This window comes from Lathyrus oleraceus, unplaced genomic scaffold (assembly GCF_024323335.1).
Source record: "Lathyrus oleraceus cultivar Zhongwan6 unplaced genomic scaffold, CAAS_Psat_ZW6_1.0 chrUn0005, whole genome shotgun sequence".
Lineage (NCBI taxonomy): Eukaryota > Viridiplantae > Streptophyta > Magnoliopsida > Fabales > Fabaceae > Lathyrus > Lathyrus oleraceus.
The window spans coordinates 109,985-127,424 of record NW_026112396.1 but is presented as its reverse complement, the minus strand read 5'-3'; the positions used below and the strand labels follow the sequence as shown (position 1 = coordinate 127,424).

General features: G+C 40.2%; 60 non-coding genes and 4 pseudogenes across 60 annotated transcripts; all 64 read right to left on the bottom strand.

Moving 5' to 3' along the window:
• Window positions 1-79: 79 nt before the first annotated feature.
• Window positions 80-198, bottom strand: LOC127111924 (5S ribosomal RNA). Its single transcript, XR_007798521.1, has one exon. It is a non-coding gene; the product is annotated as a 5S ribosomal RNA (ribosomal RNA).
• Window positions 199-359: 161 nt separating this feature from the next.
• Window positions 360-478, bottom strand: LOC127111923 (5S ribosomal RNA). The gene has a single exon (XR_007798520.1). It is a non-coding gene; the product is annotated as a 5S ribosomal RNA (ribosomal RNA).
• A 161-nt stretch (window positions 479-639) lies between these two features.
• Window positions 640-758, bottom strand: LOC127111922 (5S ribosomal RNA). The gene has a single exon (XR_007798519.1). It is a non-coding gene; the product is annotated as a 5S ribosomal RNA (ribosomal RNA).
• Window positions 759-919: 161 nt separating this feature from the next.
• Window positions 920-1,038, bottom strand: LOC127111920 (5S ribosomal RNA). Its single transcript, XR_007798517.1, has one exon. It is a non-coding gene; the product is annotated as a 5S ribosomal RNA (ribosomal RNA).
• A 161-nt stretch (window positions 1,039-1,199) lies between these two features.
• Window positions 1,200-1,318, bottom strand: LOC127111919 (5S ribosomal RNA). Its single transcript, XR_007798516.1, has one exon. It is a non-coding gene; the product is annotated as a 5S ribosomal RNA (ribosomal RNA).
• A 161-nt stretch (window positions 1,319-1,479) lies between these two features.
• On the bottom strand, window positions 1,480-1,598 carry LOC127111918 (5S ribosomal RNA). The gene has a single exon (XR_007798515.1). It is a non-coding gene; the product is annotated as a 5S ribosomal RNA (ribosomal RNA).
• Window positions 1,599-1,759: 161 nt separating this feature from the next.
• On the bottom strand, window positions 1,760-1,878 carry LOC127111917 (5S ribosomal RNA). Its single transcript, XR_007798514.1, has one exon. It is a non-coding gene; the product is annotated as a 5S ribosomal RNA (ribosomal RNA).
• Window positions 1,879-2,039: 161 nt separating this feature from the next.
• Window positions 2,040-2,158, bottom strand: LOC127111916 (5S ribosomal RNA). Its single transcript, XR_007798513.1, has one exon. It is a non-coding gene; the product is annotated as a 5S ribosomal RNA (ribosomal RNA).
• A 161-nt stretch (window positions 2,159-2,319) lies between these two features.
• LOC127111915 (5S ribosomal RNA) lies at window positions 2,320-2,438 on the bottom strand. Its single transcript, XR_007798512.1, has one exon. It is a non-coding gene; the product is annotated as a 5S ribosomal RNA (ribosomal RNA).
• Window positions 2,439-2,599: 161 nt separating this feature from the next.
• On the bottom strand, window positions 2,600-2,718 carry LOC127111914 (5S ribosomal RNA). Its single transcript, XR_007798511.1, has one exon. It is a non-coding gene; the product is annotated as a 5S ribosomal RNA (ribosomal RNA).
• Window positions 2,719-2,879: 161 nt separating this feature from the next.
• On the bottom strand, window positions 2,880-2,998 carry LOC127111913 (5S ribosomal RNA). Its single transcript, XR_007798510.1, has one exon. It is a non-coding gene; the product is annotated as a 5S ribosomal RNA (ribosomal RNA).
• A 49-nt stretch (window positions 2,999-3,047) lies between these two features.
• LOC127111495 (uncharacterized) lies at window positions 3,048-3,170 on the bottom strand (annotated as a pseudogene).
• Window positions 3,171-3,331: 161 nt separating this feature from the next.
• LOC127111912 (5S ribosomal RNA) lies at window positions 3,332-3,450 on the bottom strand. The gene has a single exon (XR_007798509.1). It is a non-coding gene; the product is annotated as a 5S ribosomal RNA (ribosomal RNA).
• Window positions 3,451-3,611: 161 nt separating this feature from the next.
• On the bottom strand, window positions 3,612-3,730 carry LOC127111911 (5S ribosomal RNA). Its single transcript, XR_007798508.1, has one exon. It is a non-coding gene; the product is annotated as a 5S ribosomal RNA (ribosomal RNA).
• A 161-nt stretch (window positions 3,731-3,891) lies between these two features.
• LOC127111909 (5S ribosomal RNA) lies at window positions 3,892-4,010 on the bottom strand. Its single transcript, XR_007798506.1, has one exon. It is a non-coding gene; the product is annotated as a 5S ribosomal RNA (ribosomal RNA).
• Window positions 4,011-4,171: 161 nt separating this feature from the next.
• Window positions 4,172-4,290, bottom strand: LOC127111908 (5S ribosomal RNA). The gene has a single exon (XR_007798505.1). It is a non-coding gene; the product is annotated as a 5S ribosomal RNA (ribosomal RNA).
• Window positions 4,291-4,451: 161 nt separating this feature from the next.
• LOC127111907 (5S ribosomal RNA) lies at window positions 4,452-4,570 on the bottom strand. The gene has a single exon (XR_007798504.1). It is a non-coding gene; the product is annotated as a 5S ribosomal RNA (ribosomal RNA).
• Window positions 4,571-4,731: 161 nt separating this feature from the next.
• LOC127111906 (5S ribosomal RNA) lies at window positions 4,732-4,850 on the bottom strand. Its single transcript, XR_007798503.1, has one exon. It is a non-coding gene; the product is annotated as a 5S ribosomal RNA (ribosomal RNA).
• Window positions 4,851-5,011: 161 nt separating this feature from the next.
• On the bottom strand, window positions 5,012-5,130 carry LOC127111905 (5S ribosomal RNA). The gene has a single exon (XR_007798502.1). It is a non-coding gene; the product is annotated as a 5S ribosomal RNA (ribosomal RNA).
• Window positions 5,131-5,291: 161 nt separating this feature from the next.
• Window positions 5,292-5,410, bottom strand: LOC127111904 (5S ribosomal RNA). The gene has a single exon (XR_007798501.1). It is a non-coding gene; the product is annotated as a 5S ribosomal RNA (ribosomal RNA).
• A 161-nt stretch (window positions 5,411-5,571) lies between these two features.
• On the bottom strand, window positions 5,572-5,690 carry LOC127111903 (5S ribosomal RNA). Its single transcript, XR_007798500.1, has one exon. It is a non-coding gene; the product is annotated as a 5S ribosomal RNA (ribosomal RNA).
• Window positions 5,691-5,851: 161 nt separating this feature from the next.
• LOC127111902 (5S ribosomal RNA) lies at window positions 5,852-5,970 on the bottom strand. Its single transcript, XR_007798499.1, has one exon. It is a non-coding gene; the product is annotated as a 5S ribosomal RNA (ribosomal RNA).
• A 161-nt stretch (window positions 5,971-6,131) lies between these two features.
• LOC127111901 (5S ribosomal RNA) lies at window positions 6,132-6,250 on the bottom strand. The gene has a single exon (XR_007798498.1). It is a non-coding gene; the product is annotated as a 5S ribosomal RNA (ribosomal RNA).
• Window positions 6,251-6,411: 161 nt separating this feature from the next.
• Window positions 6,412-6,530, bottom strand: LOC127111900 (5S ribosomal RNA). The gene has a single exon (XR_007798497.1). It is a non-coding gene; the product is annotated as a 5S ribosomal RNA (ribosomal RNA).
• Window positions 6,531-6,691: 161 nt separating this feature from the next.
• On the bottom strand, window positions 6,692-6,810 carry LOC127111897 (5S ribosomal RNA). The gene has a single exon (XR_007798495.1). It is a non-coding gene; the product is annotated as a 5S ribosomal RNA (ribosomal RNA).
• A 161-nt stretch (window positions 6,811-6,971) lies between these two features.
• On the bottom strand, window positions 6,972-7,090 carry LOC127111896 (5S ribosomal RNA). The gene has a single exon (XR_007798494.1). It is a non-coding gene; the product is annotated as a 5S ribosomal RNA (ribosomal RNA).
• A 161-nt stretch (window positions 7,091-7,251) lies between these two features.
• LOC127111895 (5S ribosomal RNA) lies at window positions 7,252-7,370 on the bottom strand. The gene has a single exon (XR_007798493.1). It is a non-coding gene; the product is annotated as a 5S ribosomal RNA (ribosomal RNA).
• Window positions 7,371-7,531: 161 nt separating this feature from the next.
• On the bottom strand, window positions 7,532-7,650 carry LOC127111894 (5S ribosomal RNA). Its single transcript, XR_007798492.1, has one exon. It is a non-coding gene; the product is annotated as a 5S ribosomal RNA (ribosomal RNA).
• A 161-nt stretch (window positions 7,651-7,811) lies between these two features.
• LOC127111893 (5S ribosomal RNA) lies at window positions 7,812-7,930 on the bottom strand. The gene has a single exon (XR_007798491.1). It is a non-coding gene; the product is annotated as a 5S ribosomal RNA (ribosomal RNA).
• Window positions 7,931-7,979: 49 nt separating this feature from the next.
• Window positions 7,980-8,102, bottom strand: LOC127111494 (uncharacterized; annotated as a pseudogene).
• A 161-nt stretch (window positions 8,103-8,263) lies between these two features.
• On the bottom strand, window positions 8,264-8,382 carry LOC127111892 (5S ribosomal RNA). Its single transcript, XR_007798490.1, has one exon. It is a non-coding gene; the product is annotated as a 5S ribosomal RNA (ribosomal RNA).
• Window positions 8,383-8,543: 161 nt separating this feature from the next.
• LOC127111891 (5S ribosomal RNA) lies at window positions 8,544-8,662 on the bottom strand. Its single transcript, XR_007798489.1, has one exon. It is a non-coding gene; the product is annotated as a 5S ribosomal RNA (ribosomal RNA).
• Window positions 8,663-8,823: 161 nt separating this feature from the next.
• LOC127111890 (5S ribosomal RNA) lies at window positions 8,824-8,942 on the bottom strand. The gene has a single exon (XR_007798488.1). It is a non-coding gene; the product is annotated as a 5S ribosomal RNA (ribosomal RNA).
• A 161-nt stretch (window positions 8,943-9,103) lies between these two features.
• On the bottom strand, window positions 9,104-9,222 carry LOC127111889 (5S ribosomal RNA). Its single transcript, XR_007798487.1, has one exon. It is a non-coding gene; the product is annotated as a 5S ribosomal RNA (ribosomal RNA).
• Window positions 9,223-9,383: 161 nt separating this feature from the next.
• LOC127111888 (5S ribosomal RNA) lies at window positions 9,384-9,502 on the bottom strand. The gene has a single exon (XR_007798486.1). It is a non-coding gene; the product is annotated as a 5S ribosomal RNA (ribosomal RNA).
• Window positions 9,503-9,663: 161 nt separating this feature from the next.
• LOC127111886 (5S ribosomal RNA) lies at window positions 9,664-9,782 on the bottom strand. Its single transcript, XR_007798484.1, has one exon. It is a non-coding gene; the product is annotated as a 5S ribosomal RNA (ribosomal RNA).
• A 161-nt stretch (window positions 9,783-9,943) lies between these two features.
• On the bottom strand, window positions 9,944-10,062 carry LOC127111885 (5S ribosomal RNA). The gene has a single exon (XR_007798483.1). It is a non-coding gene; the product is annotated as a 5S ribosomal RNA (ribosomal RNA).
• A 161-nt stretch (window positions 10,063-10,223) lies between these two features.
• LOC127111884 (5S ribosomal RNA) lies at window positions 10,224-10,342 on the bottom strand. The gene has a single exon (XR_007798482.1). It is a non-coding gene; the product is annotated as a 5S ribosomal RNA (ribosomal RNA).
• Window positions 10,343-10,503: 161 nt separating this feature from the next.
• LOC127111882 (5S ribosomal RNA) lies at window positions 10,504-10,622 on the bottom strand. Its single transcript, XR_007798481.1, has one exon. It is a non-coding gene; the product is annotated as a 5S ribosomal RNA (ribosomal RNA).
• A 161-nt stretch (window positions 10,623-10,783) lies between these two features.
• LOC127111881 (5S ribosomal RNA) lies at window positions 10,784-10,902 on the bottom strand. Its single transcript, XR_007798480.1, has one exon. It is a non-coding gene; the product is annotated as a 5S ribosomal RNA (ribosomal RNA).
• Window positions 10,903-11,063: 161 nt separating this feature from the next.
• On the bottom strand, window positions 11,064-11,182 carry LOC127111880 (5S ribosomal RNA). Its single transcript, XR_007798479.1, has one exon. It is a non-coding gene; the product is annotated as a 5S ribosomal RNA (ribosomal RNA).
• Window positions 11,183-11,343: 161 nt separating this feature from the next.
• Window positions 11,344-11,462, bottom strand: LOC127111879 (5S ribosomal RNA). The gene has a single exon (XR_007798478.1). It is a non-coding gene; the product is annotated as a 5S ribosomal RNA (ribosomal RNA).
• Window positions 11,463-11,623: 161 nt separating this feature from the next.
• On the bottom strand, window positions 11,624-11,742 carry LOC127111878 (5S ribosomal RNA). Its single transcript, XR_007798477.1, has one exon. It is a non-coding gene; the product is annotated as a 5S ribosomal RNA (ribosomal RNA).
• A 161-nt stretch (window positions 11,743-11,903) lies between these two features.
• On the bottom strand, window positions 11,904-12,022 carry LOC127111877 (5S ribosomal RNA). Its single transcript, XR_007798476.1, has one exon. It is a non-coding gene; the product is annotated as a 5S ribosomal RNA (ribosomal RNA).
• A 161-nt stretch (window positions 12,023-12,183) lies between these two features.
• On the bottom strand, window positions 12,184-12,302 carry LOC127111876 (5S ribosomal RNA). The gene has a single exon (XR_007798475.1). It is a non-coding gene; the product is annotated as a 5S ribosomal RNA (ribosomal RNA).
• A 161-nt stretch (window positions 12,303-12,463) lies between these two features.
• LOC127111874 (5S ribosomal RNA) lies at window positions 12,464-12,582 on the bottom strand. The gene has a single exon (XR_007798473.1). It is a non-coding gene; the product is annotated as a 5S ribosomal RNA (ribosomal RNA).
• Window positions 12,583-12,743: 161 nt separating this feature from the next.
• On the bottom strand, window positions 12,744-12,862 carry LOC127111873 (5S ribosomal RNA). Its single transcript, XR_007798472.1, has one exon. It is a non-coding gene; the product is annotated as a 5S ribosomal RNA (ribosomal RNA).
• A 161-nt stretch (window positions 12,863-13,023) lies between these two features.
• On the bottom strand, window positions 13,024-13,142 carry LOC127111872 (5S ribosomal RNA). The gene has a single exon (XR_007798471.1). It is a non-coding gene; the product is annotated as a 5S ribosomal RNA (ribosomal RNA).
• A 160-nt stretch (window positions 13,143-13,302) lies between these two features.
• On the bottom strand, window positions 13,303-13,421 carry LOC127111871 (5S ribosomal RNA). The gene has a single exon (XR_007798470.1). It is a non-coding gene; the product is annotated as a 5S ribosomal RNA (ribosomal RNA).
• A 49-nt stretch (window positions 13,422-13,470) lies between these two features.
• Window positions 13,471-13,593, bottom strand: LOC127111438 (uncharacterized; annotated as a pseudogene).
• Window positions 13,594-13,754: 161 nt separating this feature from the next.
• Window positions 13,755-13,873, bottom strand: LOC127111870 (5S ribosomal RNA). Its single transcript, XR_007798469.1, has one exon. It is a non-coding gene; the product is annotated as a 5S ribosomal RNA (ribosomal RNA).
• A 161-nt stretch (window positions 13,874-14,034) lies between these two features.
• On the bottom strand, window positions 14,035-14,153 carry LOC127111869 (5S ribosomal RNA). Its single transcript, XR_007798468.1, has one exon. It is a non-coding gene; the product is annotated as a 5S ribosomal RNA (ribosomal RNA).
• Window positions 14,154-14,314: 161 nt separating this feature from the next.
• On the bottom strand, window positions 14,315-14,433 carry LOC127111868 (5S ribosomal RNA). Its single transcript, XR_007798467.1, has one exon. It is a non-coding gene; the product is annotated as a 5S ribosomal RNA (ribosomal RNA).
• A 161-nt stretch (window positions 14,434-14,594) lies between these two features.
• On the bottom strand, window positions 14,595-14,713 carry LOC127111866 (5S ribosomal RNA). Its single transcript, XR_007798466.1, has one exon. It is a non-coding gene; the product is annotated as a 5S ribosomal RNA (ribosomal RNA).
• A 161-nt stretch (window positions 14,714-14,874) lies between these two features.
• Window positions 14,875-14,993, bottom strand: LOC127111865 (5S ribosomal RNA). The gene has a single exon (XR_007798465.1). It is a non-coding gene; the product is annotated as a 5S ribosomal RNA (ribosomal RNA).
• A 161-nt stretch (window positions 14,994-15,154) lies between these two features.
• On the bottom strand, window positions 15,155-15,273 carry LOC127111864 (5S ribosomal RNA). Its single transcript, XR_007798464.1, has one exon. It is a non-coding gene; the product is annotated as a 5S ribosomal RNA (ribosomal RNA).
• Window positions 15,274-15,434: 161 nt separating this feature from the next.
• LOC127111862 (5S ribosomal RNA) lies at window positions 15,435-15,553 on the bottom strand. The gene has a single exon (XR_007798462.1). It is a non-coding gene; the product is annotated as a 5S ribosomal RNA (ribosomal RNA).
• A 161-nt stretch (window positions 15,554-15,714) lies between these two features.
• Window positions 15,715-15,833, bottom strand: LOC127111861 (5S ribosomal RNA). The gene has a single exon (XR_007798461.1). It is a non-coding gene; the product is annotated as a 5S ribosomal RNA (ribosomal RNA).
• A 161-nt stretch (window positions 15,834-15,994) lies between these two features.
• LOC127111860 (5S ribosomal RNA) lies at window positions 15,995-16,113 on the bottom strand. The gene has a single exon (XR_007798460.1). It is a non-coding gene; the product is annotated as a 5S ribosomal RNA (ribosomal RNA).
• Window positions 16,114-16,274: 161 nt separating this feature from the next.
• On the bottom strand, window positions 16,275-16,393 carry LOC127111859 (5S ribosomal RNA). The gene has a single exon (XR_007798459.1). It is a non-coding gene; the product is annotated as a 5S ribosomal RNA (ribosomal RNA).
• Window positions 16,394-16,554: 161 nt separating this feature from the next.
• Window positions 16,555-16,673, bottom strand: LOC127111858 (5S ribosomal RNA). The gene has a single exon (XR_007798458.1). It is a non-coding gene; the product is annotated as a 5S ribosomal RNA (ribosomal RNA).
• A 161-nt stretch (window positions 16,674-16,834) lies between these two features.
• On the bottom strand, window positions 16,835-16,953 carry LOC127111857 (5S ribosomal RNA). The gene has a single exon (XR_007798457.1). It is a non-coding gene; the product is annotated as a 5S ribosomal RNA (ribosomal RNA).
• Window positions 16,954-17,114: 161 nt separating this feature from the next.
• Window positions 17,115-17,233, bottom strand: LOC127111856 (5S ribosomal RNA). Its single transcript, XR_007798456.1, has one exon. It is a non-coding gene; the product is annotated as a 5S ribosomal RNA (ribosomal RNA).
• A 49-nt stretch (window positions 17,234-17,282) lies between these two features.
• LOC127111493 (uncharacterized) lies at window positions 17,283-17,405 on the bottom strand (annotated as a pseudogene).
• Between the last annotated feature and the right edge of the window lie 35 nt (window positions 17,406-17,440).

Here is a 17,440-nt window from a genome sequence, read left to right as displayed (position 1 = left end):
TTGTCTTCTCCTACTTTTTCCGACTCTTTTACGCCGATTAACAGAAATAAAAAGAAGTATTTAAAAAATCGCAAAAAAAGAGGTGCAACACAAGGACTTCCCAGGAGGTCACCCATCCTAGTACTACTCTCGCCCAAGCACGCTTAACTGCGGAGTTCTGATGGGATCCGGTGCATTAGTGCTGGTATGATCGCACCTGATATCTCATGCGCTTTGATTGTATATATTTTATTTCTTTCACTTATTAACGGCAAAACAAACATAATTAACGCTGAAATGCTTGTCTTCTCCTACTTTTTCCGACTCTTTTACGCCGATTAACAGAAATAAAAAGAAGTATTTAAAAAATCGCAAAAAAAGAGGTGCAACACAAGGACTTCCCAGGAGGTCACCCATCCTAGTACTACTCTCGCCCAAGCACGCTTAACTGCGGAGTTCTGATGGGATCCGGTGCATTAGTGCTGGTATGATCGCACCTGATATCTCATGCGCTTTGATTGTATATATTTTATTTCTTTCACTTATTAACGGCAAAACAAACATAATTAACGCTGAAATGCTTGTCTTCTCCTACTTTTTCCGACTCTTTTACGCCGATTAACAGAAATAAAAAGAAGTATTTAAAAAATCGCAAAAAAAGAGGTGCAACACAAGGACTTCCCAGGAGGTCACCCATCCTAGTACTACTCTCGCCCAAGCACGCTTAACTGCGGAGTTCTGATGGGATCCGGTGCATTAGTGCTGGTATGATCGCACCTGATATCTCATGCGCTTTGATTGTATATATTTTATTTCTTTCACTTATTAACGGCAAAACAAACATAATTAACGCTGAAATGCTTGTCTTCTCCTACTTTTTCCGACTCTTTTACGCCGATTAACAGAAATAAAAAGAAGTATTTAAAAAATCGCAAAAAAAGAGGTGCAACACAAGGACTTCCCAGGAGGTCACCCATCCTAGTACTACTCTCGCCCAAGCACGCTTAACTGCGGAGTTCTGATGGGATCCGGTGCATTAGTGCTGGTATGATCGCACCTGATATCTCATGCGCTTTGATTGTATATATTTTATTTCTTTCACTTATTAACGGCAAAACAAACATAATTAACGCTGAAATGCTTGTCTTCTCCTACTTTTTCCGACTCTTTTACGCCGATTAACAGAAATAAAAAGAAGTATTTAAAAAATCGCAAAAAAAGAGGTGCAACACAAGGACTTCCCAGGAGGTCACCCATCCTAGTACTACTCTCGCCCAAGCACGCTTAACTGCGGAGTTCTGATGGGATCCGGTGCATTAGTGCTGGTATGATCGCACCTGATATCTCATGCGCTTTGATTGTATATATTTTATTTCTTTCACTTATTAACGGCAAAACAAACATAATTAACGCTGAAATGCTTGTCTTCTCCTACTTTTTCCGACTCTTTTACGCCGATTAACAGAAATAAAAAGAAGTATTTAAAAAATCGCAAAAAAAGAGGTGCAACACAAGGACTTCCCAGGAGGTCACCCATCCTAGTACTACTCTCGCCCAAGCACGCTTAACTGCGGAGTTCTGATGGGATCCGGTGCATTAGTGCTGGTATGATCGCACCTGATATCTCATGCGCTTTGATTGTATATATTTTATTTCTTTCACTTATTAACGGCAAAACAAACATAATTAACGCTGAAATGCTTGTCTTCTCCTACTTTTTCCGACTCTTTTACGCCGATTAACAGAAATAAAAAGAAGTATTTAAAAAATCGCAAAAAAAGAGGTGCAACACAAGGACTTCCCAGGAGGTCACCCATCCTAGTACTACTCTCGCCCAAGCACGCTTAACTGCGGAGTTCTGATGGGATCCGGTGCATTAGTGCTGGTATGATCGCACCTGATATCTCATGCGCTTTGATTGTATATATTTTATTTCTTTCACTTATTAACGGCAAAACAAACATAATTAACGCTGAAATGCTTGTCTTCTCCTACTTTTTCCGACTCTTTTACGCCGATTAACAGAAATAAAAAGAAGTATTTAAAAAATCGCAAAAAAAGAGGTGCAACACAAGGACTTCCCAGGAGGTCACCCATCCTAGTACTACTCTCGCCCAAGCACGCTTAACTGCGGAGTTCTGATGGGATCCGGTGCATTAGTGCTGGTATGATCGCACCTGATATCTCATGCGCTTTGATTGTATATATTTTATTTCTTTCACTTATTAACGGCAAAACAAACATAATTAACGCTGAAATGCTTGTCTTCTCCTACTTTTTCCGACTCTTTTACGCCGATTAACAGAAATAAAAAGAAGTATTTAAAAAATCGCAAAAAAAGAGGTGCAACACAAGGACTTCCCAGGAGGTCACCCATCCTAGTACTACTCTCGCCCAAGCACGCTTAACTGCGGAGTTCTGATGGGATCCGGTGCATTAGTGCTGGTATGATCGCACCTGATATCTCATGCGCTTTGATTGTATATATTTTATTTCTTTCACTTATTAACGGCAAAACAAACATAATTAACGCTGAAATGCTTGTCTTCTCCTACTTTTTCCGACTCTTTTACGCCGATTAACAGAAATAAAAAGAAGTATTTAAAAAATCGCAAAAAAAGAGGTGCAACACAAGGACTTCCCAGGAGGTCACCCATCCTAGTACTACTCTCGCCCAAGCACGCTTAACTGCGGAGTTCTGATGGGATCCGGTGCATTAGTGCTGGTATGATCGCACCTGATATCTCATGCGCTTTGATTGTATATATTTTATTTCTTTCACTTATTAACGGCAAAACAAACATAATTAACGCTGAAATGCTTGTCTTCTCCTACTTTTTCCGACTCTTTTACGCCGATTAACAGAAATAAAAAGAAGTATTTAAAAAATCGCAAAAAAAGAGGTGCAACACAAGGACTTCCCAGGAGGTCACCCATCCTAGTACTACTCTCGCCCAAGCACGCTTAACTGCGGAGTTCTGATGGGATCCGGTGCATTAGTGCTGGTATGATCGCACCTGATATCTCATGCGCTTTGATTGTATATATTTTATTTCTTTCACTTATTAACGGCAAAACAAACATAATTAACGCCCAGGAGGTCACCCATCCTAGTACTACTCTCGCCCAAGCACGCTTAACTGCGGAGTTCTGATGGGATCCGGTGCATTAGTGCTGGTATGATCGCACCTGATATCTCATGCGCTTTGATTGTATATATTTTATTTCTTTCACTTATTAACGGCAAAACAAACATAATTAACGCTGAAATGCTTGTCTTCTCCTACTTTTTCCGACTCTTTTACGCCGATTAACAGAAATAAAAAGAAGTATTTAAAAAATCGCAAAAAAAGAGGTGCAACACAAGGACTTCCCAGGAGGTCACCCATCCTAGTACTACTCTCGCCCAAGCACGCTTAACTGCGGAGTTCTGATGGGATCCGGTGCATTAGTGCTGGTATGATCGCACCTGATATCTCATGCGCTTTGATTGTATATATTTTATTTCTTTCACTTATTAACGGCAAAACAAACATAATTAACGCTGAAATGCTTGTCTTCTCCTACTTTTTCCGACTCTTTTACGCCGATTAACAGAAATAAAAAGAAGTATTTAAAAAATCGCAAAAAAAGAGGTGCAACACAAGGACTTCCCAGGAGGTCACCCATCCTAGTACTACTCTCGCCCAAGCACGCTTAACTGCGGAGTTCTGATGGGATCCGGTGCATTAGTGCTGGTATGATCGCACCTGATATCTCATGCGCTTTGATTGTATATATTTTATTTCTTTCACTTATTAACGGCAAAACAAACATAATTAACGCTGAAATGCTTGTCTTCTCCTACTTTTTCCGACTCTTTTACGCCGATTAACAGAAATAAAAAGAAGTATTTAAAAAATCGCAAAAAAAGAGGTGCAACACAAGGACTTCCCAGGAGGTCACCCATCCTAGTACTACTCTCGCCCAAGCACGCTTAACTGCGGAGTTCTGATGGGATCCGGTGCATTAGTGCTGGTATGATCGCACCTGATATCTCATGCGCTTTGATTGTATATATTTTATTTCTTTCACTTATTAACGGCAAAACAAACATAATTAACGCTGAAATGCTTGTCTTCTCCTACTTTTTCCGACTCTTTTACGCCGATTAACAGAAATAAAAAGAAGTATTTAAAAAATCGCAAAAAAAGAGGTGCAACACAAGGACTTCCCAGGAGGTCACCCATCCTAGTACTACTCTCGCCCAAGCACGCTTAACTGCGGAGTTCTGATGGGATCCGGTGCATTAGTGCTGGTATGATCGCACCTGATATCTCATGCGCTTTGATTGTATATATTTTATTTCTTTCACTTATTAACGGCAAAACAAACATAATTAACGCTGAAATGCTTGTCTTCTCCTACTTTTTCCGACTCTTTTACGCCGATTAACAGAAATAAAAAGAAGTATTTAAAAAATCGCAAAAAAAGAGGTGCAACACAAGGACTTCCCAGGAGGTCACCCATCCTAGTACTACTCTCGCCCAAGCACGCTTAACTGCGGAGTTCTGATGGGATCCGGTGCATTAGTGCTGGTATGATCGCACCTGATATCTCATGCGCTTTGATTGTATATATTTTATTTCTTTCACTTATTAACGGCAAAACAAACATAATTAACGCTGAAATGCTTGTCTTCTCCTACTTTTTCCGACTCTTTTACGCCGATTAACAGAAATAAAAAGAAGTATTTAAAAAATCGCAAAAAAAGAGGTGCAACACAAGGACTTCCCAGGAGGTCACCCATCCTAGTACTACTCTCGCCCAAGCACGCTTAACTGCGGAGTTCTGATGGGATCCGGTGCATTAGTGCTGGTATGATCGCACCTGATATCTCATGCGCTTTGATTGTATATATTTTATTTCTTTCACTTATTAACGGCAAAACAAACATAATTAACGCTGAAATGCTTGTCTTCTCCTACTTTTTCCGACTCTTTTACGCCGATTAACAGAAATAAAAAGAAGTATTTAAAAAATCGCAAAAAAAGAGGTGCAACACAAGGACTTCCCAGGAGGTCACCCATCCTAGTACTACTCTCGCCCAAGCACGCTTAACTGCGGAGTTCTGATGGGATCCGGTGCATTAGTGCTGGTATGATCGCACCTGATATCTCATGCGCTTTGATTGTATATATTTTATTTCTTTCACTTATTAACGGCAAAACAAACATAATTAACGCTGAAATGCTTGTCTTCTCCTACTTTTTCCGACTCTTTTACGCCGATTAACAGAAATAAAAAGAAGTATTTAAAAAATCGCAAAAAAAGAGGTGCAACACAAGGACTTCCCAGGAGGTCACCCATCCTAGTACTACTCTCGCCCAAGCACGCTTAACTGCGGAGTTCTGATGGGATCCGGTGCATTAGTGCTGGTATGATCGCACCTGATATCTCATGCGCTTTGATTGTATATATTTTATTTCTTTCACTTATTAACGGCAAAACAAACATAATTAACGCTGAAATGCTTGTCTTCTCCTACTTTTTCCGACTCTTTTACGCCGATTAACAGAAATAAAAAGAAGTATTTAAAAAATCGCAAAAAAAGAGGTGCAACACAAGGACTTCCCAGGAGGTCACCCATCCTAGTACTACTCTCGCCCAAGCACGCTTAACTGCGGAGTTCTGATGGGATCCGGTGCATTAGTGCTGGTATGATCGCACCTGATATCTCATGCGCTTTGATTGTATATATTTTATTTCTTTCACTTATTAACGGCAAAACAAACATAATTAACGCTGAAATGCTTGTCTTCTCCTACTTTTTCCGACTCTTTTACGCCGATTAACAGAAATAAAAAGAAGTATTTAAAAAATCGCAAAAAAAGAGGTGCAACACAAGGACTTCCCAGGAGGTCACCCATCCTAGTACTACTCTCGCCCAAGCACGCTTAACTGCGGAGTTCTGATGGGATCCGGTGCATTAGTGCTGGTATGATCGCACCTGATATCTCATGCGCTTTGATTGTATATATTTTATTTCTTTCACTTATTAACGGCAAAACAAACATAATTAACGCTGAAATGCTTGTCTTCTCCTACTTTTTCCGACTCTTTTACGCCGATTAACAGAAATAAAAAGAAGTATTTAAAAAATCGCAAAAAAAGAGGTGCAACACAAGGACTTCCCAGGAGGTCACCCATCCTAGTACTACTCTCGCCCAAGCACGCTTAACTGCGGAGTTCTGATGGGATCCGGTGCATTAGTGCTGGTATGATCGCACCTGATATCTCATGCGCTTTGATTGTATATATTTTATTTCTTTCACTTATTAACGGCAAAACAAACATAATTAACGCTGAAATGCTTGTCTTCTCCTACTTTTTCCGACTCTTTTACGCCGATTAACAGAAATAAAAAGAAGTATTTAAAAAATCGCAAAAAAAGAGGTGCAACACAAGGACTTCCCAGGAGGTCACCCATCCTAGTACTACTCTCGCCCAAGCACGCTTAACTGCGGAGTTCTGATGGGATCCGGTGCATTAGTGCTGGTATGATCGCACCTGATATCTCATGCGCTTTGATTGTATATATTTTATTTCTTTCACTTATTAACGGCAAAACAAACATAATTAACGCTGAAATGCTTGTCTTCTCCTACTTTTTCCGACTCTTTTACGCCGATTAACAGAAATAAAAAGAAGTATTTAAAAAATCGCAAAAAAAGAGGTGCAACACAAGGACTTCCCAGGAGGTCACCCATCCTAGTACTACTCTCGCCCAAGCACGCTTAACTGCGGAGTTCTGATGGGATCCGGTGCATTAGTGCTGGTATGATCGCACCTGATATCTCATGCGCTTTGATTGTATATATTTTATTTCTTTCACTTATTAACGGCAAAACAAACATAATTAACGCTGAAATGCTTGTCTTCTCCTACTTTTTCCGACTCTTTTACGCCGATTAACAGAAATAAAAAGAAGTATTTAAAAAATCGCAAAAAAAGAGGTGCAACACAAGGACTTCCCAGGAGGTCACCCATCCTAGTACTACTCTCGCCCAAGCACGCTTAACTGCGGAGTTCTGATGGGATCCGGTGCATTAGTGCTGGTATGATCGCACCTGATATCTCATGCGCTTTGATTGTATATATTTTATTTCTTTCACTTATTAACGGCAAAACAAACATAATTAACGCTGAAATGCTTGTCTTCTCCTACTTTTTCCGACTCTTTTACGCCGATTAACAGAAATAAAAAGAAGTATTTAAAAAATCGCAAAAAAAGAGGTGCAACACAAGGACTTCCCAGGAGGTCACCCATCCTAGTACTACTCTCGCCCAAGCACGCTTAACTGCGGAGTTCTGATGGGATCCGGTGCATTAGTGCTGGTATGATCGCACCTGATATCTCATGCGCTTTGATTGTATATATTTTATTTCTTTCACTTATTAACGGCAAAACAAACATAATTAACGCTGAAATGCTTGTCTTCTCCTACTTTTTCCGACTCTTTTACGCCGATTAACAGAAATAAAAAGAAGTATTTAAAAAATCGCAAAAAAAGAGGTGCAACACAAGGACTTCCCAGGAGGTCACCCATCCTAGTACTACTCTCGCCCAAGCACGCTTAACTGCGGAGTTCTGATGGGATCCGGTGCATTAGTGCTGGTATGATCGCACCTGATATCTCATGCGCTTTGATTGTATATATTTTATTTCTTTCACTTATTAACGGCAAAACAAACATAATTAACGCTGAAATGCTTGTCTTCTCCTACTTTTTCCGACTCTTTTACGCCGATTAACAGAAATAAAAAGAAGTATTTAAAAAATCGCAAAAAAAGAGGTGCAACACAAGGACTTCCCAGGAGGTCACCCATCCTAGTACTACTCTCGCCCAAGCACGCTTAACTGCGGAGTTCTGATGGGATCCGGTGCATTAGTGCTGGTATGATCGCACCTGATATCTCATGCGCTTTGATTGTATATATTTTATTTCTTTCACTTATTAACGGCAAAACAAACATAATTAACGCCCAGGAGGTCACCCATCCTAGTACTACTCTCGCCCAAGCACGCTTAACTGCGGAGTTCTGATGGGATCCGGTGCATTAGTGCTGGTATGATCGCACCTGATATCTCATGCGCTTTGATTGTATATATTTTATTTCTTTCACTTATTAACGGCAAAACAAACATAATTAACGCTGAAATGCTTGTCTTCTCCTACTTTTTCCGACTCTTTTACGCCGATTAACAGAAATAAAAAGAAGTATTTAAAAAATCGCAAAAAAAGAGGTGCAACACAAGGACTTCCCAGGAGGTCACCCATCCTAGTACTACTCTCGCCCAAGCACGCTTAACTGCGGAGTTCTGATGGGATCCGGTGCATTAGTGCTGGTATGATCGCACCTGATATCTCATGCGCTTTGATTGTATATATTTTATTTCTTTCACTTATTAACGGCAAAACAAACATAATTAACGCTGAAATGCTTGTCTTCTCCTACTTTTTCCGACTCTTTTACGCCGATTAACAGAAATAAAAAGAAGTATTTAAAAAATCGCAAAAAAAGAGGTGCAACACAAGGACTTCCCAGGAGGTCACCCATCCTAGTACTACTCTCGCCCAAGCACGCTTAACTGCGGAGTTCTGATGGGATCCGGTGCATTAGTGCTGGTATGATCGCACCTGATATCTCATGCGCTTTGATTGTATATATTTTATTTCTTTCACTTATTAACGGCAAAACAAACATAATTAACGCTGAAATGCTTGTCTTCTCCTACTTTTTCCGACTCTTTTACGCCGATTAACAGAAATAAAAAGAAGTATTTAAAAAATCGCAAAAAAAGAGGTGCAACACAAGGACTTCCCAGGAGGTCACCCATCCTAGTACTACTCTCGCCCAAGCACGCTTAACTGCGGAGTTCTGATGGGATCCGGTGCATTAGTGCTGGTATGATCGCACCTGATATCTCATGCGCTTTGATTGTATATATTTTATTTCTTTCACTTATTAACGGCAAAACAAACATAATTAACGCTGAAATGCTTGTCTTCTCCTACTTTTTCCGACTCTTTTACGCCGATTAACAGAAATAAAAAGAAGTATTTAAAAAATCGCAAAAAAAGAGGTGCAACACAAGGACTTCCCAGGAGGTCACCCATCCTAGTACTACTCTCGCCCAAGCACGCTTAACTGCGGAGTTCTGATGGGATCCGGTGCATTAGTGCTGGTATGATCGCACCTGATATCTCATGCGCTTTGATTGTATATATTTTATTTCTTTCACTTATTAACGGCAAAACAAACATAATTAACGCTGAAATGCTTGTCTTCTCCTACTTTTTCCGACTCTTTTACGCCGATTAACAGAAATAAAAAGAAGTATTTAAAAAATCGCAAAAAAAGAGGTGCAACACAAGGACTTCCCAGGAGGTCACCCATCCTAGTACTACTCTCGCCCAAGCACGCTTAACTGCGGAGTTCTGATGGGATCCGGTGCATTAGTGCTGGTATGATCGCACCTGATATCTCATGCGCTTTGATTGTATATATTTTATTTCTTTCACTTATTAACGGCAAAACAAACATAATTAACGCTGAAATGCTTGTCTTCTCCTACTTTTTCCGACTCTTTTACGCCGATTAACAGAAATAAAAAGAAGTATTTAAAAAATCGCAAAAAAAGAGGTGCAACACAAGGACTTCCCAGGAGGTCACCCATCCTAGTACTACTCTCGCCCAAGCACGCTTAACTGCGGAGTTCTGATGGGATCCGGTGCATTAGTGCTGGTATGATCGCACCTGATATCTCATGCGCTTTGATTGTATATATTTTATTTCTTTCACTTATTAACGGCAAAACAAACATAATTAACGCTGAAATGCTTGTCTTCTCCTACTTTTTCCGACTCTTTTACGCCGATTAACAGAAATAAAAAGAAGTATTTAAAAAATCGCAAAAAAAGAGGTGCAACACAAGGACTTCCCAGGAGGTCACCCATCCTAGTACTACTCTCGCCCAAGCACGCTTAACTGCGGAGTTCTGATGGGATCCGGTGCATTAGTGCTGGTATGATCGCACCTGATATCTCATGCGCTTTGATTGTATATATTTTATTTCTTTCACTTATTAACGGCAAAACAAACATAATTAACGCTGAAATGCTTGTCTTCTCCTACTTTTTCCGACTCTTTTACGCCGATTAACAGAAATAAAAAGAAGTATTTAAAAAATCGCAAAAAAAGAGGTGCAACACAAGGACTTCCCAGGAGGTCACCCATCCTAGTACTACTCTCGCCCAAGCACGCTTAACTGCGGAGTTCTGATGGGATCCGGTGCATTAGTGCTGGTATGATCGCACCTGATATCTCATGCGCTTTGATTGTATATATTTTATTTCTTTCACTTATTAACGGCAAAACAAACATAATTAACGCTGAAATGCTTGTCTTCTCCTACTTTTTCCGACTCTTTTACGCCGATTAACAGAAATAAAAAGAAGTATTTAAAAAATCGCAAAAAAAGAGGTGCAACACAAGGACTTCCCAGGAGGTCACCCATCCTAGTACTACTCTCGCCCAAGCACGCTTAACTGCGGAGTTCTGATGGGATCCGGTGCATTAGTGCTGGTATGATCGCACCTGATATCTCATGCGCTTTGATTGTATATATTTTATTTCTTTCACTTATTAACGGCAAAACAAACATAATTAACGCTGAAATGCTTGTCTTCTCCTACTTTTTCCGACTCTTTTACGCCGATTAACAGAAATAAAAAGAAGTATTTAAAAAATCGCAAAAAAAGAGGTGCAACACAAGGACTTCCCAGGAGGTCACCCATCCTAGTACTACTCTCGCCCAAGCACGCTTAACTGCGGAGTTCTGATGGGATCCGGTGCATTAGTGCTGGTATGATCGCACCTGATATCTCATGCGCTTTGATTGTATATATTTTATTTCTTTCACTTATTAACGGCAAAACAAACATAATTAACGCTGAAATGCTTGTCTTCTCCTACTTTTTCCGACTCTTTTACGCCGATTAACAGAAATAAAAAGAAGTATTTAAAAAATCGCAAAAAAAGAGGTGCAACACAAGGACTTCCCAGGAGGTCACCCATCCTAGTACTACTCTCGCCCAAGCACGCTTAACTGCGGAGTTCTGATGGGATCCGGTGCATTAGTGCTGGTATGATCGCACCTGATATCTCATGCGCTTTGATTGTATATATTTTATTTCTTTCACTTATTAACGGCAAAACAAACATAATTAACGCTGAAATGCTTGTCTTCTCCTACTTTTTCCGACTCTTTTACGCCGATTAACAGAAATAAAAAGAAGTATTTAAAAAATCGCAAAAAAAGAGGTGCAACACAAGGACTTCCCAGGAGGTCACCCATCCTAGTACTACTCTCGCCCAAGCACGCTTAACTGCGGAGTTCTGATGGGATCCGGTGCATTAGTGCTGGTATGATCGCACCTGATATCTCATGCGCTTTGATTGTATATATTTTATTTCTTTCACTTATTAACGGCAAAACAAACATAATTAACGCTGAAATGCTTGTCTTCTCCTACTTTTTCCGACTCTTTTACGCCGATTAACAGAAATAAAAAGAAGTATTTAAAAAATCGCAAAAAAAGAGGTGCAACACAAGGACTTCCCAGGAGGTCACCCATCCTAGTACTACTCTCGCCCAAGCACGCTTAACTGCGGAGTTCTGATGGGATCCGGTGCATTAGTGCTGGTATGATCGCACCTGATATCTCATGCGCTTTGATTGTATATATTTTATTTCTTTCACTTATTAACGGCAAAACAAACATAATTAACGCTGAAATGCTTGTCTTCTCCTACTTTTTCCGACTCTTTTACGCCGATTAACAGAAATAAAAAGAAGTATTTAAAAAATCGCAAAAAAAGAGGTGCAACACAAGGACTTCCCAGGAGGTCACCCATCCTAGTACTACTCTCGCCCAAGCACGCTTAACTGCGGAGTTCTGATGGGATCCGGTGCATTAGTGCTGGTATGATCGCACCTGATATCTCATGCGCTTTGATTGTATATATTTTATTTCTTTCACTTATTAACGGCAAAACAAACATAATTAACGCTGAAATGCTTGTCTTCTCCTACTTTTTCCGACTCTTTTACGCCGATTAACAGAAATAAAAAGAAGTATTTAAAAAATCGCAAAAAAAGAGGTGCAACACAAGGACTTCCCAGGAGGTCACCCATCCTAGTACTACTCTCGCCCAAGCACGCTTAACTGCGGAGTTCTGATGGGATCCGGTGCATTAGTGCTGGTATGATCGCACCTGATATCTCATGCGCTTTGATTGTATATATTTTATTTCTTTCACTTATTAACGGCAAAACAAACATAATTAACGCTGAAATGCTTGTCTTCTCCTACTTTTTCCGACTCTTTTACGCCGATTAACAGAAATAAAAAGAAGTATTTAAAAAATCGCAAAAAAAGAGGTGCAACACAAGGACTTCCCAGGAGGTCACCCATCCTAGTACTACTCTCGCCCAAGCACGCTTAACTGCGGAGTTCTGATGGGATCCGGTGCATTAGTGCTGGTATGATCGCACCTGATATCTCATGCGCTTTGATTGTATATATTTTATTTCTTTCACTTATTAACGGCAAAACAAACATAATTAACGCTGAAATGCTTGTCTTCTCCTACTTTTTCCGACTCTTTTACGCCGATTAACAGAAATAAAAAGAAGTATTTAAAAAATCGCAAAAAAAGAGGTGCAACACAAGGACTTCCCAGGAGGTCACCCATCCTAGTACTACTCTCGCCCAAGCACGCTTAACTGCGGAGTTCTGATGGGATCCGGTGCATTAGTGCTGGTATGATCGCACCTGATATCTCATGCGCTTTGATTGTATATATTTTATTTCTTTCACTTATTAACGGCAAAACAAACATAATTAACGCTGAAATGCTTGTCTTCTCCTACTTTTTCCGACTCTTTTACGCCGATTAACAGAAATAAAAAGAAGTATTTAAAAAATCGCAAAAAAAGAGGTGCAACACAAGGACTTCCCAGGAGGTCACCCATCCTAGTACTACTCTCGCCCAAGCACGCTTAACTGCGGAGTTCTGATGGGATCCGGTGCATTAGTGCTGGTATGATCGCACCTGATATCTCATGCGCTTTGATTGTATATATTTTATTTCTTTCACTTATTAACGGCAAAACAAACATAATTAACGCTGAAATGCTTGTCTTCTCCTACTTTTTCCGACTCTTTTACGCCGATTAACAGAAATAAAAAGAAGTATTAAAAAATCGCAAAAAAAGAGGTGCAACACAAGGACTTCCCAGGAGGTCACCCATCCTAGTACTACTCTCGCCCAAGCACGCTTAACTGCGGAGTTCTGATGGGATCCGGTGCATTAGTGCTGGTATGATCGCACCTGATATCTCATGCGCTTTGATTGTATATATTTTATTTCTTTCACTTATTAACGGCAAAACAAACATAATTAACGCCCAGGAGGTCACCCATCCTAGTACTACTCTCGCCCAAGCACGCTTAACTGCGGAGTTCTGATGGGATCCGGTGCATTAGTGCTGGTATGATCGCACCTGATATCTCATGCGCTTTGATTGTATATATTTTATTTCTTTCACTTATTAACGGCAAAACAAACATAATTAACGCTGAAATGCTTGTCTTCTCCTACTTTTTCCGACTCTTTTACGCCGATTAACAGAAATAAAAAGAAGTATTTAAAAAATCGCAAAAAAAGAGGTGCAACACAAGGACTTCCCAGGAGGTCACCCATCCTAGTACTACTCTCGCCCAAGCACGCTTAACTGCGGAGTTCTGATGGGATCCGGTGCATTAGTGCTGGTATGATCGCACCTGATATCTCATGCGCTTTGATTGTATATATTTTATTTCTTTCACTTATTAACGGCAAAACAAACATAATTAACGCTGAAATGCTTGTCTTCTCCTACTTTTTCCGACTCTTTTACGCCGATTAACAGAAATAAAAAGAAGTATTTAAAAAATCGCAAAAAAAGAGGTGCAACACAAGGACTTCCCAGGAGGTCACCCATCCTAGTACTACTCTCGCCCAAGCACGCTTAACTGCGGAGTTCTGATGGGATCCGGTGCATTAGTGCTGGTATGATCGCACCTGATATCTCATGCGCTTTGATTGTATATATTTTATTTCTTTCACTTATTAACGGCAAAACAAACATAATTAACGCTGAAATGCTTGTCTTCTCCTACTTTTTCCGACTCTTTTACGCCGATTAACAGAAATAAAAAGAAGTATTTAAAAAATCGCAAAAAAAGAGGTGCAACACAAGGACTTCCCAGGAGGTCACCCATCCTAGTACTACTCTCGCCCAAGCACGCTTAACTGCGGAGTTCTGATGGGATCCGGTGCATTAGTGCTGGTATGATCGCACCTGATATCTCATGCGCTTTGATTGTATATATTTTATTTCTTTCACTTATTAACGGCAAAACAAACATAATTAACGCTGAAATGCTTGTCTTCTCCTACTTTTTCCGACTCTTTTACGCCGATTAACAGAAATAAAAAGAAGTATTTAAAAAATCGCAAAAAAAGAGGTGCAACACAAGGACTTCCCAGGAGGTCACCCATCCTAGTACTACTCTCGCCCAAGCACGCTTAACTGCGGAGTTCTGATGGGATCCGGTGCATTAGTGCTGGTATGATCGCACCTGATATCTCATGCGCTTTGATTGTATATATTTTATTTCTTTCACTTATTAACGGCAAAACAAACATAATTAACGCTGAAATGCTTGTCTTCTCCTACTTTTTCCGACTCTTTTACGCCGATTAACAGAAATAAAAAGAAGTATTTAAAAAATCGCAAAAAAAGAGGTGCAACACAAGGACTTCCCAGGAGGTCACCCATCCTAGTACTACTCTCGCCCAAGCACGCTTAACTGCGGAGTTCTGATGGGATCCGGTGCATTAGTGCTGGTATGATCGCACCTGATATCTCATGCGCTTTGATTGTATATATTTTATTTCTTTCACTTATTAACGGCAAAACAAACATAATTAACGCTGAAATGCTTGTCTTCTCCTACTTTTTCCGACTCTTTTACGCCGATTAACAGAAATAAAAAGAAGTATTTAAAAAATCGCAAAAAAAGAGGTGCAACACAAGGACTTCCCAGGAGGTCACCCATCCTAGTACTACTCTCGCCCAAGCACGCTTAACTGCGGAGTTCTGATGGGATCCGGTGCATTAGTGCTGGTATGATCGCACCTGATATCTCATGCGCTTTGATTGTATATATTTTATTTCTTTCACTTATTAACGGCAAAACAAACATAATTAACGCTGAAATGCTTGTCTTCTCCTACTTTTTCCGACTCTTTTACGCCGATTAACAGAAATAAAAAGAAGTATTTAAAAAATCGCAAAAAAAGAGGTGCAACACAAGGACTTCCCAGGAGGTCACCCATCCTAGTACTACTCTCGCCCAAGCACGCTTAACTGCGGAGTTCTGATGGGATCCGGTGCATTAGTGCTGGTATGATCGCACCTGATATCTCATGCGCTTTGATTGTATATATTTTATTTCTTTCACTTATTAACGGCAAAACAAACATAATTAACGCTGAAATGCTTGTCTTCTCCTACTTTTTCCGACTCTTTTACGCCGATTAACAGAAATAAAAAGAAGTATTTAAAAAATCGCAAAAAAAGAGGTGCAACACAAGGACTTCCCAGGAGGTCACCCATCCTAGTACTACTCTCGCCCAAGCACGCTTAACTGCGGAGTTCTGATGGGATCCGGTGCATTAGTGCTGGTATGATCGCACCTGATATCTCATGCGCTTTGATTGTATATATTTTATTTCTTTCACTTATTAACGGCAAAACAAACATAATTAACGCTGAAATGCTTGTCTTCTCCTACTTTTTCCGACTCTTTTACGCCGATTAACAGAAATAAAAAGAAGTATTTAAAAAATCGCAAAAAAAGAGGTGCAACACAAGGACTTCCCAGGAGGTCACCCATCCTAGTACTACTCTCGCCCAAGCACGCTTAACTGCGGAGTTCTGATGGGATCCGGTGCATTAGTGCTGGTATGATCGCACCTGATATCTCATGCGCTTTGATTGTATATATTTTATTTCTTTCACTTATTAACGGCAAAACAAACATAATTAACGCTGAAATGCTTGTCTTCTCCTACTTTTTCCGACTCTTTTACGCCGATTAACAGAAATAAAAAGAAGTATTTAAAAAATCGCAAAAAAAGAGGTGCAACACAAGGACTTCCCAGGAGGTCACCCATCCTAGTACTACTCTCGCCCAAGCACGCTTAACTGCGGAGTTCTGATGGGATCCGGTGCATTAGTGCTGGTATGATCGCACCTGATATCTCATGCGCTTTGATTGTATATATTTTATTTCTTTCACTTATTAACGGCAAAACAAACATAATTAACGCTGAAATGCTTGTCTTCTCCTACTTTTTCCGACTCTTTTACGCCGATTAACAGAAATAAAAAGAAGTATTTAAAAAATCGCAAAAAAAGAGGTGCAACACAAGGACTTCCCAGGAGGTCACCCATCCTAGTACTACTCTCGCCCAAGCACGCTTAACTGCGGAGTTCTGATGGGATCCGGTGCATTAGTGCTGGTATGATCGCACCTGATATCTCATGCGCTTTGATTGTATATATTTTATTTCTTTCACTTATTAACGGCAAAACAAACATAATTAACGCTGAAATGCTTGTCTTCTCCTACTTTTTCCGACTCTTTTACGCCGATTAACAGAAATAAAAAGAAGTATTTAAAAAATCGCAAAAAAAGAGGTGCAACACAAGGACTTCCCAGGAGGTCACCCATCCTAGTACTACTCTCGCCCAAGCACGCTTAACTGCGGAGTTCTGATGGGATCCGGTGCATTAGTGCTGGTATGATCGCACCTGATATCTCATGCGCTTTGATTGTATATATTTTATTTCTTTCACTTATTAACGGCAAAACAAACATAATTAACGCTGAAATGCTTGTCTTCTCCTACTTTTTCCGACTCTTTTACGCCGATTAACAGAAACAAAAAGAAGTATTTAAAAACTCGCAAAAAAAGAGGTGCAACACAAGGACTTCCCAGGAGGTCACCCATCCTAGTACTACTCTCGCCCAAGCACGCTTAACTGCGGAGTTCTGATGGGATCCGGTGCATTAGTGCTGGTATGATCGCACCTGATATCTCATGCGCTTTGATTGTATATATTTTATTTCTTTCACTTATTAACGGCAAAACAAACATAATTAACGCCCAGGAGGTCACCCATCCTAGTACTACTCTCGCCCAAGCACGCTTAACTGCGGAGTTCTGATGGGATCCGGTGCATTAGTGCTGGTATGATCGCACCTGATATCTCATGCGCTTTGATTGTATATATTTTATT